The sequence below is a fragment of the Oryx dammah genome, unplaced genomic scaffold (genome assembly GCF_014754425.2).
Source record: "Oryx dammah isolate SB20612 unplaced genomic scaffold, SCBI_Odam_1.1 HiC_scaffold_11, whole genome shotgun sequence".
In the NCBI taxonomy this organism is placed as follows: Eukaryota; Metazoa; Chordata; class Mammalia; order Artiodactyla; family Bovidae; genus Oryx; species Oryx dammah.
This window is the reverse complement of record NW_024070195.1, coordinates 7,513,210-7,532,055: the sequence shown is the minus strand read 5'-3', so window position 1 is coordinate 7,532,055 and position 18,846 is coordinate 7,513,210. Positions and strand designations below refer to the sequence as shown.

Sequence of the window (18,846 nt, the reverse complement as noted above, 5' to 3'; positions counted from 1 at the left end):
GAAGGGACATTATGGCCAGCTCATGCTAATGCTGTATTACTCATTTGTAGCTAATTCCAAGATTCAAAGCTCTCCACCTTTCCTAAGTCTAGTGAAACAGAATCTCCCTTTCTGTGGGGCAGGCGCATCTCTACTCAGTGCCTCTGCTCTGGGGTGAGCGTGGGAGTTGGGGGAGGATGGAAAGCATCATTCTCATGTGAATCTTTTCGAAGACCCCTAATGGAAAGAGGCTCTCCTATTAATGCTAGAATCCTAGCTGATGTCGATTTTTAAAAAACCTGCTTAGTTTGAATGCTATTGAAGATATTTATAGATAAACAATGTCGATTTCTATTTGAACGAAAGTTAACTGGTAGTTTCAGGGAGTGGGAAAGGGTTGGGGGGAGAGGAACAGTCACCGGGATCAAGGAGGAAAGCTGCCTCCGACTTCACTCCCTTGCCCACTGAACATCTCCTACAAGACAGAGCTGAGTAGGCTACTTAGGGCCCACCTTTGTACGAGTGTGTGTGTTTGTTGCTCAGTCACATTTAACTCTTAGTGACCCCATGGACTATAGCCTGCCAAGCTCCTCTGTCCATGGAATTCCCCAGGCAAGGATACTGGAATGGGTTGCCATTCCCTTCTCCAGGGGATCTTCCTGACCCAGGGATTGAACCCACATCTCCTGCATTGCAGGTGGATTCTTTACCGTCTGAGCCACTGGGGAAGTCCCAGAGCCCACCTTTAAGGTGTTCTAATCCAAACAAAAATATTTCTGGGGACTCCCTAGTGGTCCAGTGGTGGAGAGTTCGCCTTCCAACCCAGGAGGTACAGGTTCAATCCCTTGGGGAGTTGGGATCCCATACTTATTTTTTTCCCTCGAGGCCCAAGAGCCAAAAGCAAGGAACAGAACCAATATCATAATAAATTCAGTAAATCTCAAAATTGTCCACATCAAAAAAAAGAAGAAATCTTAATTTTTAAAAAGTTTCGGTTTTCTTTTCACCTTTTATCCTTCCCATTTTTCCAAAGAAGCAGTCAGGAAATCAAACAGAGATTGGGAAGATTCCAGTTATCCAAAATGCACCTCACACCCCTGCCATCGCCTGTCCTCCAATTCCAGGAATTCTACTAATGAGTATTTCTGCTCAAGGTTATTTTTTATTTCTCATAATTGGAATAGTCCTCCTTTTCTCGATGTTGGCTTGGGTGTTGGGACAGCTAGAAGATCCAAAATGGCCTCAGTCACATGGATGCTAGTCGTGCTGGTGGTTACGTGGGGGCTTCACTGGACTATTATCTGGGAGCCTCTGTTCTCTTCCATGTGGGCTTGTCTATGTATCTGCTTGGGCTTCTTCCCAGCATGGTTGTTAGAGTCTAAGAAGGAGCCTTCCAGAAAGTAAAGGCAAGTAAAAGTTAAGACCTTGCCTTGGAGGTACACAGTGTAATTAGGAAATATTACACTAATCAAAAGAGTCACTTCCTAATCCAAAGAGGGTAGAGAGGGAAATAAGCTTCACCGCTTTACAAGAGGGTGGCAAGATTATAAAGCAAGAAGGCTGTAAAATGAGAGACATTGTGTAGACACCTCGGAAACCTAACCCATCACAGGCCAAGTCTTCCCGCAGGACTCGAACTGTTTAACACAGCAGGAAAGACCGTTGCAAGAACAATACACTTTGAAAGCAAATCAACAGCAGGAAAACATCATGGTGTCACTGTAAGAACATAGAGGGTGGAAGGCCTGAGATTTGGCGAGCTCTCAAATGAGTTCTAGAAGGACATTCTTACTCAACAGATGCAACACATCTCCAATCAGTGCATGGGAAAAAGAAAAGTCAGGGTTCATTTTCACTACTTGACAAAAACAGTCAGCTGGGACTGCCAACTAGCGGATCGCTGCATGTGTATTACCCTACGGCGATACACGGTGCGTGCTCCCTACTCCTAGCACCAGACAGGGTACCATGGGTGGCCCAGGAAGAGCCAGTGCTTGCCTTCTAGCACTTGTATACTTAGATGTATGTTTGAAATGAGAATCCTATTAGAATGGAGCTCCCCAAAGTCTACCCAGTCACATACTCCTGAGGAGTCCTGGGAAGTTAGCTTAAATCTAGCAAGAGTTTAGCAAACACTTAAATCATTTAAGGAATCACGGCTTGTCTTGCTACAATGCTTCAAAAGAGGAATGGTTAGTAGAACCTGATCTAGGGTGAGGTACAGACCATTATTTGGGGGGAAGGAGTCATAGTAGCAAAATCAGATTAAAACCAGAGGCTACATGGGTGTTCAGAGGAAGAAGGCAGAACCTTGAGGATGTGTTCCAGGCATGTGACTCCCAATTGCCTACCTCTTATCCTTATTACCTAGCATAGAATCAGAAGCTCTGTTGGATGATCTGAACCTAGGTAAAAAGAATACTTTCAAGCATCTTATTACAATAAACTCTGGCAAGAACAGAGCTGGCACTCTGTACAGTGATCTGAACATTTATCAGAATGCAAGACTATAGAGGATTTGTCTGTTGGCAAAATACAAAATCTATTCATTTTTTAGAATGAAAATGTACTTAATTATGTAATGTCTTATGGTAAGCATTCTTCCAAGATAGGGAAATGCTCCAGATTCATGGATAGGGTTTGTGTGTGCATGCTCAGTTGCTCAGTTGTGTTTGATTCTTTGCGATTCCATGGACTGTAGCCCGCCAGGCTCCTCTGTCCATGGGATTCTCCAGACAAGAATACTGAAATGGGTTTCTATTTCCTTCTCTAAGGGATCTTCCCGACCCAGGGATCGAACCCATATCTCTTGCATTTCCTGCACTGACAGGCAAAGTCTTTCCCACTGAGGCATCAATAGGGTTTCCACCTTTCATAGATATATAATAACAATGAGATTTGAACTTCTTGATATGGAGTGTCTAGTACAGCTTTCTACTTGGATTAGAAGGTCACCTTGGGTTTCCTAACTTGTGTAAGAGCAGCAAACACATAACAAGCATTCAGCGACTGCTACTGAATGGATAATTTCATGACTGGAACAGACAGGACAGCTTGATTGGATTTTCCAGGTCTCACCACCTGCCCCCAGCTCCCATCTTACACACACAAACCGACCATTTGAGTTGCTTTCGAAGACCTGAGAGACTATAAGCTGCTTCAGATTCTGAGGCATTTCAATTCAAAAGTAGAGTAAACATTCCTCAATCTGAACCACACAGACTGCGTTCATTCAGTCTACTACTTTGGAACAGTTGTTTTCTGTAGCAAGACACTCAGCAGTTATAAGTAAGAAATAGGGCTCAAGTGGAAAATATTTATAAAGGGAACAAAAGCAAATGGTGTTGTGTTTGCCAATGACATCTTGGAGAACCAGTGGGTATTAAAAGAGGGAAAACAAAGAGGCCTGATATTATAATATGCCTTTCTTTCAAGCACACAGATACACACAACCAAAATAAGGCAACCCCTTTTCAGGCCCTGAAAGGGGGAACACTTCTGGCAGAAATAATTGCTCTGTACTTATTGCTGCTGGAACTGTGGCCCAACAGGGGAATAGAAGGTACAAGGCAATGAAGTAGAGCTGCAAGGGGGACCAATGGGCACTGAACAGTTTACAAAAGGCTCAGTTTGTTCTACCTGGAAAGAGGAGTGTATATTTTAAAATATCACATTTAATTAACACTTGAAGAGAGGAACCTAATGGCTCACACCAGTAATTCTAGGCAGCTTTTGTATGAAACAGATGAAGGGGAAAAAACCTGATTAGGCACTGGCCGTAAGCACAGTTTCCTTGGATTTCCTTTTTCCTCCTTACCATATAATAACACGGCTGAAAATTAGTTCTGACAGCTAATCAGAGTGAGTGGCCCTTTCTTTTCTTGGAGTGGTTAACAAGTACTGTGCGCTATGCCAACACACCATACTGCTGAATGGATGTAAGAAGGAAAGGACTGATTAGTTATTTCACTGCAGCTCCAAACCTCTGTTCAGTTGGATCAGAGGGATTCTGCGGTACTTGGGTCTGTACTGTGTCTGAGGCCAACCTAGAAGAGTCAGAACCCAGCTCTGCTAATACAGCAGCCCCTCCTCCTACCTACTGGCCCAGGCCCCACACCACCCCTCTGCAATGCCTCCCACTCAAAGTTACTTCTGTTCCTGATGGCACATTGGAAAGCTGAACTATGAAGATGGAGTGCTGAACTAAATTTAGCCTGTTAAATGATAAAACGGGAATTAGCTAAAGACAAAAGAAGCAGATCAAATCCAACTCTCCCTTTAAGAGAAGAGCTTGGAACCCAAGAGGCTGGCTCAGACCAGGCTCAGAATTTGCATGTAACAGGCAGATGTGAGCTAAGGCCATCCCAAATGAATGGGCAGGAGTTTCCCTACCCAAGGAGTGTCCTTTAGTTGGCTGAAGGAAATCTGCTTGCCTCACCAAGAATTTTGTTTTTATAGCTTGGAATGCAAAAAAAGAAAAAAGACTGTTGCTAAAAAGGGCTGTGATGGAATGGAATGGTGGTAAAGAGCTTTAAGATTCTCCAGATGAAAACTGTGCAAAGGGGTACAGTTATTGCCTCACCAATTAAAAATAATGGTGACAGCAAAGGTGGCCCAAGGGGAGGTGTGTGGGCCAAACAGCCCACGGGATTCCAAATCCTGCCCCAGAGCTGGGTCTCACTTGAAACCCCAGGAAAGGTGCCTGCAACTACCGCTCCTGACATGTCCCTTCCTAGGGCAGGAGCCCAGGGAAAGTGTTATGAGCTTAGCAGGGCCATGTCATAAGCCAAGGCCTGAATGTGCCCCCCCCCCACCCCCCCCCCCCCCCCCCCCCCCGCGCACCACGAGGCTGAGAGTAGCTATGTCCAAGGAATCAAGCTGGGGTGCTCTGTCACAACCCAGTTAGGCTCTGGGCCTGGTTCCTGGAACATTTCCCTTTCAAGGTGTCCCTCGAGGGTGGAATGGGCACTCGTATTCTCCAGGCGGGCTTCCCTGGTGGCTCAGACGATAATGCGTCTGCCTGCAAGGCGGGAGACCCGGGTTCAATCCCTGGGTCGGGAAGATATCCTGGAGAAGGAAATGGAAATCCACTCCAGAACTCTTGCCTGGGAAATTCCATGGACGAAGGAAATTCCATGGACGAAGGCTACAGTCCATGGGGTCGCAAAGAGAGACACGACTGAGTGACTTTTTCATTTTCATTTTTATTCTCCAGTTCAGTTCTCCTGGGCCCTCTGGAGGGAGGTGAGTCCCTGAAACAAGAATGAGTCTTCTTTAGCACCAATATCCTGCATTTTAGGGCTGTGTTTTGCTATGTGTATGCCAGAAGGTCAAAGAAAAAAGAAAAACCGAAATCACTTTTAAAATACACAAGCTGTATCTTGGCTAGATAAACATTTGTCCTATTTTTTTTTTAATTGTGGTAAAATACACATAACAGAAAACTTATATTTTAATCATTTTGAAGTGTACAATTCAGTGGTATCAAGTACATTCATAATGCTGCTCAACCATCAGCACCATCTGGTTTCAGAACTTCTTCATCACCACGAAAGGAAACTGCTACCCACTGGCAGTGACTCCCTCATTTCTACCTCCCCCAGTCCTTGGCAGTCACTCATTTGAACGCTATTGCTATAGATTTGCTCCTGCCTATGTTTCATATAAATAGAACCACACAATATCTGGCCTTTTGTGTCTGGCTTCTTTCACTCTGTATAATGTTTTCAAGGTTCATCCATGTTTTGGCATGTACTTCCTTCCTTTTATGGATGAGTAATATTCTGTGGTATGGATAGAGCCCATTTGGTTTATCCACTCATCAGTGGATGAACATTTGGGTTGTTTACAGCTTTTGCATGTTGTGAACATTTGTTTACAAGCTTTTGTTTGAACATTTGTTTTCAATTCCTTTGAGTATATACCTACAAGTGGAATTGTTAGGCCCATATGGCAAGTCTATATTTAACTTTTTAAGGGACTACTACCCTTTTATATAGATGCTGTGCAAGGCTATGGTTTTTCCAGTGGTCATGTATGGATGTGAGAGTTGGACTGCGAAGAAAGCTGAGCGCCGAAGAATTGATGCTTTTGAACTGTGGTGTTGGAGAAGACTCTTGAGAGTCCCTTGGACTGCAAGGAGATACAACCAGTCCATTCTGAAGGAGATCAACCTTGGGATTTCTTTGGAGGGAATGATGCTGAAACTGAAACTCCAGTACTTTGGCCACCTCATGCGAAGAGTTGACTCATTGGAAAAGACTCTGATGCTGGGAGGGATTGGGGGCAGGAGGAGAAGGGGACGACCCAGGATGAGATGGCTGGATGGCATCACTGACTCAATGGAGATGAGTCTGAGTGAACTCCGGGAGATGGTGATGGACAGGGAGGCCTGGCGTGCTGCGATTCATGGGGTCGCAGAGTCGGAGACGACTGAGTGACTGAACTGACTGACTGACTGACTGACTGTATCATTTTACATTCCCATCAGCAATGTAGGAAGCTTTTGATTTCTCCACATCCTCACAAACACTGGTCATTTTCTGTTTTACAATGGCCAACTTTGTGAATGTGAAGTGGTATCTCATTGTAGTTTTGATTTGCATTTCCTAATTATGCAGAGTACATCATGAGAAACGCTGGACTGGAAGAAACACAAGCTGGAATCAAGATTGCCGGGAGAAATATCAATAACCTCAGATATGCAGATGACACCACCCTTATGGCAGAAAGTGAAGAACTAAAAAGCCTCTTGAGGAAAGTGAAAGTGGAGAGCGAAAAAGTTGGCTTAAAGCTCAACATTCAGAAAACGAAGATCATGGCATCTGGTCCCATCACTTCATGGCAAATAGATGGGGAAACAGTGGAAACAGTGTCAGACTTTATTTTTCGGGTCTCCAAAATCACTGCAGATGGTGACTGCAGCCATGAAATTAAAAGATGTTTTCTCCTTGGAAGAAAAGTTATGACCAACCTAGATAGCATATTCAAAAGCAGAGACATTACTTTGCCGACTAAGGTCCATCTAGTCAAGGCTATGGTTTTTCCTGTGGTCATGTATGGATGTGAGAGTTGGACTGTGAAGAAGGCTGAGCGCCGAAGAATTGATGCTTTTGAACTGTGGTGTTGTAGAAGACTTTTGAGAGTCCCTTGGACTGCAAGGAGGTCCAACCAGTCCATTCTGAAGGAGATCAGCCCTGGGATTTCTTTGGAAGGAATGATGCTAAAGCTGAAACTCCAGTACTTTGGCCACCCCATGCAAAGAGTTGACTCGTTGGAAAAGACTTTGATGCTGGGAGGGATTGGGGGCAGGAGAAAAGGGGAACGAGAGAGGATGAGATGGCTGGGATGGCATCACTGACTCGATGGACATGGGTTTGGGTGGACTCCGGGAGTTGGTGATGGACAGGGAGGCCTGGTGTGCTGCGATTCATGGGGTCTCAAAGAGTCGGACACGACTGAGCGACTGAACTGAACTGAACTGAACTGAACTGAATGACTAAGGATGTTGAGCATGTTTTCAAGAGCTTGATGACCATTTGTATATCTTCTTTGGAGATGTACAAATAACTACTCAAGTCATTACCTATTTTGATATTATTTTGTTGCTGTTGAGTTATAGGAATTTTTATATGTTTTGAATATTAGACCCTTATCAGATATGTAATTTGCAAATAGATTTCTCCCATTTAATGTGTTGTCTATTTACTATCCTCACTGTCCCATTTTCAAAGAGGGAATACCAAACAAAGCATTCAGATGCTTTTAAGAAAGGACTGCCAAATAAGATAGTAACAACTGTAACAGTTCTGAGCTAAGGAAAGTCTCCCTGCTGTCACTCTTTTACTCTCCTGGCCACAACCCAACACTCCGCGAAATAACTAAACCAACAAGTCATGTAAAGAGCCCGTGTGCCAGACTGGGTGCTGAGTGCCTTAATTGCATGTTTTGCCATCCTTGTAGCTACATAAGTGTTATGACTCCCATTTTACAGATGAGGAAACTGAGGTGCAGAGGTGTTAATGAGTGACCAAAGGTCTCAATGATCACACACAGCAGAGTCAGAATCTAAACACAGGTTTGCCAGACTCCTTCCTACTCATCCATGTGTTTGTTAAATTTTTTCTGGGGAGCTTTAGGGCCTCGATGTGGGTGCCTCTGGGGCTTTCCTGAACACAGAGAGGGGGATCAGTGAAAGGTTTGGGTCTCTGGGGCCAGCACTCACTCCAACCACAGGCCCTCTACTTTGATCTCTTTTGTAGTTTGGGGCTCAGGTATAGGACTTTGGGGAAAAAAAAAAAAAAAGAGGCTTCCAGTTTTTAAAAAAATGTTTGAAAACCACTGCTGAATCATGCTGCTTCATGGGAGGAGAACCCAAAGCTCTTGCAACTTCTTGTAAAATAGAGGTTTAGTTAAAGGAAACCCAGTTCTAAATGCGGAGCTGTTGTTCAATGGGTATAAAGTTTCAGTTATGCTAAATGAATAAGTTAGAGAGATCTGCTGTATAACATATGCCTACAATTAACAAGACAGGGTCGTGCACTTAACATTTTGTTAGGAGTGTAGCTCTCATGTTAAGTGTTCTGATCACAAGAAACAAAAACAATTTAAAAAGCCTAAGGAATACCAGGAAAAGTTGGGAGGTTTCAGAAATATCTGCTACCTTGATTATAGCGATGGTATCATGTCTTTGCATACATCTGAACTCACCAGTTTGTACACCTTAGATATGTGTGTGCATGCTAAGATGCTTCAGTCGTGTCTGACTCTGTGTGACCCTATGGACTGTAGCCCATCAGGCTCTTCGTCCATGGGATTTCCCAGGCAAGAATACTGGAGTGGGTTGCCATGCCCTCCTCCAGGGCATCTTCCCAGTTCAGGGCTCAAGCTCACGTCTCCCATGTCTCCTGAATTGGCAGGCAAGTTCTTTACCACTGTCACCGATCTGGGAAGCCCTGGAGATGTGCGGTTTTCTGTATATTGGTACTTCAGTAGAGCAACTTCAAAAAAAGGGAATCCAGTTTTTGGCTTCAGTGATAGAAACCTTTTGTGCTGTATTCACACACGCACACACACCCTCTCCCTCCATTGCCCTGTTTCTGTACATTCCTCCTTCAGGTGGATGATGCCAGCTCTGCAGGGCGTTGCCTCTGAACACCCACTCACCAAAAAAAAAAAAAAGTGGCTCTTGCCAGTGACTGTGCCCCCCACTTCCTGGGAGCCACAACTGTCCCCATTCATCAGTCAGGCATGCTGCCTGCTCACGTTTGGGAGCATTCTCACAAGCAGCCAGCCCCAGGGACTCCCCAGACCAGAGTCGCCCTTCTTGTTCTTCTATTTTGCAACTTAGCATGTGATGACCGTGGTTGGGAACGGAGCCATCCCTGTGGAAACAACACAAGGTGAGGCTAAGTCTTAAGAAAAACAGTTTGCAGGTAAACATCCTACCAGACCGACAGCTGGCTGGGACAGAGAGGTGGCTGCATCACCAGGTAAGTGGGCAAGGGCACTGCCTGGCCCACTCAGCGTTTCTGACCTTTGGGCAAGAGGCGGCCGGTGGCTGGCAGAGCTCTGTGTGGGAAGATCCCCTGCATGCAGAAAGCTGGTGTGGTCTCGACTCCCTGCCTTTCACTCTTAGGAAACTCGGGCCGCCGGACGTGAGCTCCATGCCTGGGAGTTGGCATTTGAGCTTTATCAGGGTGTGAAGATGAGCAGTTGTGGAGAGGGCAAGGGGCCCTCCGGTGGGTGGGCAGCAAAGTGGATTTGTGTGGCTTCTTAGAACTCCAGTTGGGGTTTCTGAACATTTGTTTTCTGTGCCAGTGAAGTGTTGCCAGATGTCTGCTCAATTCCAGTTCTCATGTGAAATCGCATGGAGAGGTTTAATGCCTTTTAAACGGCTTTGGTCAAAGATGACGCAGGGGTGAGGGGGTGATGAGGAATCTCCCTGCCCACTAGATACATTGAGATCTAAGAGCAGGATGCCCTTTCCTCCTCCACGTATCGTTTTCTCCAACTTAAACACTACGCAGGGCGTCTTGTTTCCTTGTGTTCTTAAAATACCCACTGACAGTGAGTATCTATTATCAAACTCCTATAGGGTAAATGTTAGCAGGGTGTCATAGAGATGTGCTTTTCAAAACACTGAAAGGCCTTCCTCACCTGTACGTCCTCCCCAATGATGTGCTCAGGTACTCCTCCTCCTCCTCTAATTTAGTGAAAACTTTCCTAAACTTTAAACCACTAAGTCACTATTGTGTTAGCTCTCCAATAGAGCACTGTTGCTGCCGGAAGGCCCCTGGTAAGTACACCTGTGCACACCTGCGGACCCTGTGCTGCTGAGTGGCCATCTCTGGAAGATCTAGACCAGAAAAACCCAATGAGGCACAGAGAAGAGCAAGCCAAGGTGTGTCCTGCCCCTTGCTGCTTTGGTGTTCACACCAGTGCTGCTGCTGCTGCTGCTAAGTTGCTTCAGTCGTGTCTGACTCTGTGCGAACCCAGAGATGGCAGCCCACCAGGCTCCGCCGTCCCTGGGATTCTCCAGGCAAGAACACTGGAGTGGGTTGCCATTTCCTTCTTCAATGCGTGAAAGTGAAGTCACTCAGTCGTGTCCGACTCTTAGCGGCCCCATGGACTGCAGCCTACCAGGCTCCTCTGTCCATGGGATTTTCCAGGCAAGAGTACTGGAGTGGGGTCACACCAATGCTAGGCCACACCAAACACACCTACCCAGCCAAGCTGTAGTGGGAGGGCCTCAGGCACCCAGCGTTTGAACTCTCCATGAATCATCTCTGGAGCACTGAGTGCGTACAAGTTGAGAAATGCCCCTTTCCTTCATCATTCTTCCTTTCAAAGCCTAGGGGTCCACCTGTAATTTATTCTCTTCTTTACAATCAGAAAAGGGCTTCCCTTGTAGCTCAGTCAGTAAAGAATCTGCCTGCAGTGCAAGAGACCCGGGTTTGATCCCTTACTCAGGAACATCCCCTGAAAAAGGAAATGGCAACCCATTCCAGTATTCTTGCCTGGAGAATTCCATGGACAGAGGAGCCTGGCGGGCTACAGTCTATGGACTTGCAAAGAGTCAGACACGCCTGAGCGACTGACACTTTCACTAACACAATCAGAAAAAGTTCCCCTATACCCCGAGAAAGAATAAAGCTAAGAGGAATTTAGCACCGTCTCGCCTGCCTTGTTTCCCGATGCCCCAGGTATTGACATGCACCGTGGTGCCTGGTGTTTTATTCTTTAATTTTTCAATCAACAAGATGAGTTACCACCAACGAGCCAGGGAAAACTTTTGGTGGCAAAGTTTCCAGCTGGGAGCAGCAGAGGGGAAGAAAAGGGCACCCCCCACACACCGACTACTGGCCCCTAAGTGCCACTCGTCAAGCCTGAGGCAACCCGCTCCACCCTGTCACAGCTCTTTAGCCTCTCAGCTTAAAAGGGATGAAACTGATAAGTACTTGAGAAACACTGAAAAACATCCTTAAGGTGTTTGAGAGAGTGGGGAAGAAATCTGTTGGGGGACCACAGTGGCCCCGGAGGGAGGGGAATAGGATAAGTTGCTAAATTCACGTAAACCCTCTGTATCACAGTTTACCTTGCTGGTTAGTGTGAGTCGTGGTGCCTCTGCTGTTAGATCTTCCTATTGAACTAAACCAGCAAATCTCAGGGATTTGATTTAGAATGATCCCCAGAATACTTTTCTCTCAGGACTGACATGCTCTCAATGAGCAGCAAATCATACAATTCTGCTTGAGGATATGACTTTTGTGAAATCAAGCAACAAGAAACCTTCCTCTCTCACATCATGAGGCTCTCCCTAAAGCCCTCTGGCAACCCTGAGCCCTCAAAACGTAAACTTAGGCAGCATTTCACAGGGCGCAATCTTATTCAGAGGGTTAGATACACAAAATATGGTTATTGCAAGCATTCTTGCTCAGTTAATCATGGCCTGCCAAATTAATTCCTATAAGCAAAGAAGTTCATTTTCTAATGACCCACATTGACTTTTCGAGGTCATGCATGTCTCTAAACAAAGAAAAGAGAAGAAAGTGGTGAAAGTGAATATTGAATTGCAGGAAGACTTTACGAAAAGCCTAAATTTGAATTGGGGTTTTATTTCTATTTCAACAATAACTGCTGCTAAGTCGCTTCAGTCCTGTCCGACTCTGTATGACCCCATAGACGGAAGCCCACCAGGCTCCCCCATCCCTGGGATTCTCCAGGCAAGAACACTGGAGTGGGTTGCCATTTCCTTCTCCAATGCATGAAAATGAAAAGTGAAATTGAAGTCGCTCAGTCGTGTCCGACTCTTAGTAACCCCATGGACTGCAGCCTACCAGGCTCCGCTGTCCCTGGGATTTTCCAGGCAAGAGTACTGGAGTGGGGTGCCATTGTCTTCTCCCCAACAATAACTACCATTCTCTTAATCAGTGGGCATACATAGAATCCTATCCTCAGAACCACGCCCTGTGTTCATGCTGGTACAGACAGGTCTGGATACGCTCAGGATCTGGGGATTAGGCTCATCTATTTAGAGTCTGTACGCTTACTGGGCTTAAGAGGTTCCTAGGAAGTAAATTATTCAACTGTCTCTGTCCTCCTGATTACATAACCCATCTGCGGCAGAAAGGAAAGTGTACCGTTGTGTGTCATCAGCTGTTTGTGTTCTTTTAGTGTCTCTTGGTTCTTTTAGTGTGTTCTCTTAGTGTCCCAGCGTCTGACCTAAGTCTCACTGTGAACCACAAATCAAGATATCTGATTTAAACAATTGTTTTTGGGGGGGCTTCCGGGGCTGTGTGTGGCACAGTTGTTAAGGAGACATGAATTTGCAAATAATTCTTCGGAAGCTTAAGCCTAAAAAGGTATAATTTCTAAAGGATTTAGCATATTGAAAATGGATGCATTCAAAACAAGCTTCCTTCTTGAGAGAGAAAATCAGTTCTAAGCGTTGTGTCAGAAACATGGTGTTGTATCTGCATACATCTACACCCTCAGCCGCACACTCCGCCCCTCCGTTTCCCCATTTCTAGCAATTCTGTGACAGAGGTCGCGTTTCTGAGCTGTTGTCACCATGTTATAAAGTCAAGACTGTTTTACTTCACTTTCCCTTTTCACTTTCCTGCATTGGAGAAGGAAATGGCAACACACGCCAGTGTTCTTGCCTGGAGAATGCCAGGGATGGGGGAGCCTGGTGGGCTGCCATCTATGGGGTCGCACAGAGTCAGACACGACTGAAGTGACTTAGCAGCAGCAGCAGCGAGGGTGCCTTGGTGATCACCCATTCCCACTGTCCCCTCCAGTATTTCTGGAGATATGAGCACAGCCCAATTACGGACTGCCTACATGGGAGGGGCGGGGAGGGGATCTTATTCCAAAGGCTGATTCTTCCCCAGACCCACTGAAACAGAATCTCTTGGGTTGGCATCAGAGGTTAAAAAAGATCTCTAGCTAATTCTTATGCACAATGAAGTTTAGTGACCGCTGACAGCAAGACCACAAGTAAATTGGTCCATAAAGGAGCCAGACCCAATGCCTTGATTTCATTCTCATATGTATCTCAGCAACTGTATCTCCAGTTCACCACCATCCTCCAATGGTCCAGTGATAAGAAAAAGAAATGTACAAGAAAGGTTTAAATGTGAAGGAGCAAAATAGGAGAAATAAAACCTAAGTAATTCATGCTAAAATGTGAAACAAGATAATTTTTAACTCTTTTTAATGACACCAAGACATCTAAGACATAATTAGTTTTAAAGCCATTGTGATTCAGGTAATGAAGATGACTGAAATTACAAACACATTTTAATATGGATGCCGATTTAGAGCAAATGAACTAGAGACATGAGAACAGCAAAGAAAAGCAAAATAAGACAAAGCAGAAAGTGGGGTTTTTCTTAGAAATATTTTTTTAAATGCTTTATTAAAACATATGGATAGACAGTAAAAGTGTTAGTTGCTTAGTCGTGTCTAACTCTTGGCAACTTTATGGACTGTAGCCCACCACACTCCTCTGTTCATTGAATTATCCAGGCAAGAGTACTGGAGCAGGTAGCCATTCCTTTCTCCAGGAGATCTTCCAAATCCACCGACTGAACCCTGGTCTCCTGCTTTGCAGGCAGGTTCTTTACCATCTGAGCCCCCAGGAAAGCCCTGGATAGATACTTCAGTTCAGTTCAGTTGCTTAGTTGTGTCCAACTCTTTGCAACCCCATGAACCACAGCACGCCAGGCTTCTCTATCCATCACCAACTCCCAGAGCTTACTCAAACTCATGTCCATCAAGTCGGTGATGCCATCCAGCCATCTCATCCTCTCTCGTCCCCTTCTCCTCCCACTTTCAATCTTTCCCAGCATCAGGGTCTTTTCAAATGAGTCAGTTCTTTGCATCAGGTGGCCAAAGGACTAGAGTTTCAGCTTCAACATCAGTCCTTCCAATGAATATTTAGGACTGATTTCCTTTAGGATGGACTGGTTGGATCTCCTTGCAGTCCAACGGACTCTCAAGAGTCTTCTCCAACACCACTGTTCAAAAGCATCAATTCTTCAGTGTTCAACCTTCTTTATGGTCCAATGCTCACATCCATACATGACTACTGGAAAAAACATAGCTTAGACTAGACGGACTTTTGTTGGCAAAGTAATGTCTCTGCTTTTTAATATGCTGTCTAGGTTGGTCATAGCTTTTCTTCCAAGGAGAAAGCATCTTTCAATTTCACAACTGCAGTCACCATCCACAGTGACTTTGGAGCCCCCCAAAATAAAGTCTCTCACTGTTTCCGTCATTTCCCCATCGATTTGTCATGAAGTGATGGGACCCGATGCCATGATCTTAGTTTTCTGAATGTTGAGTTTTAAGCCAACTTTTTCACTCTCTTCTTTCACTTTCATCAGGAGGCTCTTTAGTTCCTCTTCACTTTCTGCCATAAGGGTGGTGTCATCTGCATATCTGAGGTTATTGGTATTTCTCCCAGCAATCTTGCTTCCAGCTTGTGCTTCATCCAGCCCAGCATTTCATATGATGTACTCTGCATACAAGTTAAATAACCAGGGTGACAATACACAGCCTTGATGTAGTCCTTTCCCAATTTGGAACCAGTCTGTTGTTCCATGTCCAGTTCTAACTGTTTCTTCGTGACCTGCATACAGATTTCTTAGGAGGCAGGTCAGGTGGTCTGGTATTCCCATCTTTTTAAGAATTTTCCATAGTTTGTGGTGATCCACACAGTCAAAGGCTTTGGCATAGTCAATAAAGCAGAAGTAGATGTTTTTCTGGAAACCTCTTGCAATTTTTCAATGATCCAGCAGATGTTGGCAATGTGATTTCTGGTTTCTCTGTCTTTTCTAAATCCAGCTTGAATATCTGGAAGTTCACAGTTCATGTACTGTTGAAGCCTGACTTGGAGAATTTTGAGCATTACTTTGCTAGCGTGTGAGATGAGTGCAATTGTATAGTAGTTTGAACATTCTTTGGCCTTGCCTTTCTTTGGGATTGGAATGAAAACTGACCTTTTCCAGTCCTTTTCCTGCAGCCACTGCAGAGTTTTCCAAATTTGCTGGCATATTGAGTGCAGCACTTTCACAGCCTCATCTTTCAGGATTTGAAATAGCTCAGCTGGAATTCTATCTCCTCCACTAGCTTTCGGAGAAGGCAATGGCAACCCACTCCAGTACTCTTGCCTGGAAAATCCCATGGACAGAGGAGCCTGGTAGGCTGCAGTCCATGGAGTCGCTAAGAGTTGGACACGACTGAGCAACTTCACTTTCACTTTTCACTGTCATGCACTGGAGAAGGAAATGGCAACCCACTCTAGTGTTCTTGCCTGGAGAATCCCAGGGACACGGGACCTGGTGGGCTGCCTTCTCTGGGGTCGCAGAGAGTTGGACACGACTGAAGTGACTTAGCAGCCACTAGCTTTGTTCATAGGATGCTCCCTAAGGCCCACTTGACTTCGCGTTCCAGGATGTCTGGCTCTAGGTGAGTGATCATACCATTGTGGTTATCTGGGTCATGAAGATTTTTTTTGTACAGTTCTTCTGTGTATTCTTGGATAGACAGTAGTTACCAATAAATATACATATAATGGGGACAGAGTTCAAAAGTTTTCTTGATAAGAATACATACTCAAAGGTGTTGGGAGACTACTGCTTTATTTCATTCCTTCACAATCTTGGTAGTTCAGATCAATCTAATAAATTTTTGAATTACAAAATGATACTAATATATGGTCCTCTGTGACCCTTCTTAGAAGATATCTGTATTTTAACAGAGGACAATGCATACTCCAGAGGAAGCCACTCAAGGTGCGTTTCAGGCTTGCTGGCTGGCAGGTAGATGAGACTTTGGGGTAGAGAAGACTTTCCCTTGGCTGGGAGGAGGAAATCAAGACAGGCATGGTTTTTCAGTGAATTCACCACCAATTACCTTCTATTTTCCCACCTGAGTGGGCTTCAGAATATGCTCAAGTAGGTTACTGGTGGTGTCCTCGGGTAGTCTGAGGCCAAGTGTCTTATTGGTGTTTCCTATATTCATATTTTTATTGCAGTTTTACATGGGCTATTTCAGTTTGAAGAATCAACTCCATGAACACATCAATCCCTTCATTTGAAGGAATATTTTATTTGTGTTTTGCTTGGGAAGGAAAACTCAGTTCTTAATCTTGCCTCTGCGTTTCTCTCCCTTTCACTCTACACTATAGCCAGCACGGGTCTAATTCACGCTTCCAAAAATGCCAAACATATTTTGCAAAGGATCTGCTTAGAGTGATGGAGTATTCTGGTTTGCCTGGGATTGTCTTGTTTTAATATTGAGTGTCCTGCATTCCCAGTCTTGCTCACCCAGAACCGCACTATGATATGATAGTAGGATAGCCACTTTGTTGTGGTTTAGTCGCTCAGTCATGTCCAACTTTTGTGATCCTATGGACTATATTCAGCCAGGCTCCTCTGTCCATGGGATTTTCCAGGCAAGAATACTGGAGTGGGTTGCCATTTCCTTCTCCAGGGGAGATTTCTGACCCAGGGATCAAACCCACACCTCCTACACTGCAGGCAGATTCTTTACCACTAAGCCTCCTGGACTTCCCCACTAGCCACATGAGGCAAATTAAGTCTCAGTAAGTTAAAACAGATAAAACCGCTTCTCACTTGCACTAGCTATAGTTGAAGTGTTCAATAACTACATGTGGCTTGTAGTTACCTTATTGGCCGAGGTAGACGTAAAAATCTCCAGCGTTGCAGCAAGTTCTGTTGGGTAGCGCTGAGCTAGAGGGTTTTTCCAGCAATTACCTAGAACTAACATCTTTGAAAACAGTACCCTGGTCAGGCATCACCAGTTGGTTGAGCAAACTCATGTGATGGGGCCTGCCGTCTCAGTGAACACACAGAGTGTGCTAGCTCAGCAAAGCCTCAGTGAAAACTTTTGTTTTTCAGAGTTCACATTTCCTGATGTATCAGGCTTCTGGAACCATGCCCCTAATCTTCCCGGCTCCTGGGGATTCATAAACAGTTGTTGGCATTTAGTGAAAATGGGGACATGGCGTATGAAACAAACATGACAGCAAGAAAAGATGATCTGCCTCCTTTTAAAGTGTGTCCACGAGGGATGCGGGAGCACACCAATTGCGTTCCCATTTGTGGGTTTTCCCCTGAGGCACAGCACAGCAAAGAGGGGAGCTGGACCTGACTGAGCTGGAGCCAAAGGAGGACATGCAAGAGGAAAACCGGCTTAGAAACAGGTGCTATCCCGACCCCAAGCCATCAGCTGGCTAGAGCAAGGGTGCTGCCTCTCTTCCAAAGTGGCCAAGAGTCACGGAGGACACAGCACTTTGGCAACACCCCTGCTCCCCCAGGTCTAAGGAGAATTAGAGACAGAAGCAGGAACAAACCGCCCATTGGTCAGAAGAGTCTTTGCTGCGAGATCTAATTGTGAGCACAGGGATTTATTTGTTTCAATAATAGATTAAACACCTACTATGGGCCTACTCTTGAGTCATTCACTGTCTAGGAGAGGGGATTAATATGTTCACTGGCTTTTAAAATATAAAGTAATCAATGGTTGTTTGTGAAGACAGTGGTGATGATAATGATGGCGGTGATGACTAAGATTTATTGAGAGCTTTCCACGTGGTAGGCTCTACTCTGAGTGTTTTACGTGAAGAAATAAAAGAAGAACACTTTAGGAATATAGATGCCGGAAGGACCCCCAGGTGACAATGTAACACACTTTCAAAATTTCCAGGAAATTTAGCAAATAAGCAAAGCAAAACTCTCATAAGTTGCTTGGAAAAATAGGCTAGTAAATCAATTTAGACAATGGATTTTATTTTTCAAATAACCTTCTTTATTTTGGAATGACTTTAGATTCACAGAGTAGTTTCAAAGAAAGCACAGAGTCCCCATATGATAATTGGTTTCTGAGTCAGAGAGAAATGCCTTCAAGTCCCAGTTCTGCTATTTATTGTTGTGCCCTTGGATAAGTTATTTAACCACTCAGATCCTCAGATGTGGCTTCCTCAATTGTAAAATGGCACAATAGAAGCTACTTTGGAGGGCTGTGGGAAGGAAAACAATGAGAGAATTTGTGTAAAGTGCTTTGTACATGCTTGGGCCACTGATGTGCTTACTAAACAGTGTGTTATTATTTATGTGGATCAGATCTTTGTTTAATGAATTAATGAAAATAATATGTTATAATAATTTTAAATGGCCAATATTTAATAGCTCTGGTTTCAGCTGGGAAAGATTGAGAGCAGACGGAGAAGGGGGCGACAGAGGATGAGATGGTTGGATATCATCACCAACTCAGTAGAGTTTAAGCAAACTCCAGGAGATAGTGAAGGACAGGGAAGCCTGGTGTGCTGCAGGCCCT

At 44.8% G+C, this 18,846-nt stretch overlaps 1 protein-coding gene across 1 annotated transcript in view; it reads left to right on the top strand.

The window, feature by feature from the left end:
• The first annotated feature begins 9,411 nt into the window (after positions 1–9,411).
• LOC120869926 (androgen dependent TFPI regulating protein) overlaps positions 9,412–18,846 on the top strand; it is a 92,751-nt gene continuing 83,316 nt past the window's right edge. Inside the window, exon 1 of the mRNA XM_040249274.1 lies at positions 9,412–9,470. The gene's annotated coding sequence lies outside the window, so the exon portion shown is untranslated. The remainder of the gene's footprint in view (positions 9,471–18,846) is intronic.